Below are 580 nucleotides of genomic sequence, written 5' to 3' on the forward strand. Positions count from 1 at the left end.
AGAAATTTATTGACTGTCATCCAGTGGTCTCTCTAATTTGGTAATTGGAGAAATAGGTCCAATATTATGCAATCCATATACACTTTCTGCTTGTTTGTTCGTGACAATGTCTTGCTGTGTACAACATAATGGTCTTGAGATCTTGCTTCTCCTATCTTAGCCTCTCTATTAGTAGTATTGTTTATTTCATGTTTTTACACTATACTATGGTTTTCAGAACAGCTTACATATTTTAAAAGTATTTATATACCCAAAAGAAATGTAGACAATTAAATTGGGAGGGGTTTGTAAGAGAACAACAAAGAGAAAGGCTGAATGCTTTGCTTGACGTTTGTAACTCTTGTATCAAGTTACCACAGTAAGAGCCAAGATTTATATTTGCTCTACTAAATATAAAACAAACAAAACACTATATATTTATGTTCATTTAAGAAAATATTAGTAGTGATATATTATTTTGAAATATACAGTTAATACGTTTGGAGTTATCTAAAATTTATATTGAAAAAAACGTATTTTCAGTATTGCCATAGACAAGCATCTACAAAAGACTGTTAAATTGATTGTTGTTTTATATCAA

Source organism: Mastomys coucha, unplaced genomic scaffold (assembly GCF_008632895.1).
Source record: "Mastomys coucha isolate ucsf_1 unplaced genomic scaffold, UCSF_Mcou_1 pScaffold9, whole genome shotgun sequence".
Classification (NCBI taxonomy): domain Eukaryota; kingdom Metazoa; phylum Chordata; class Mammalia; order Rodentia; family Muridae; genus Mastomys; species Mastomys coucha.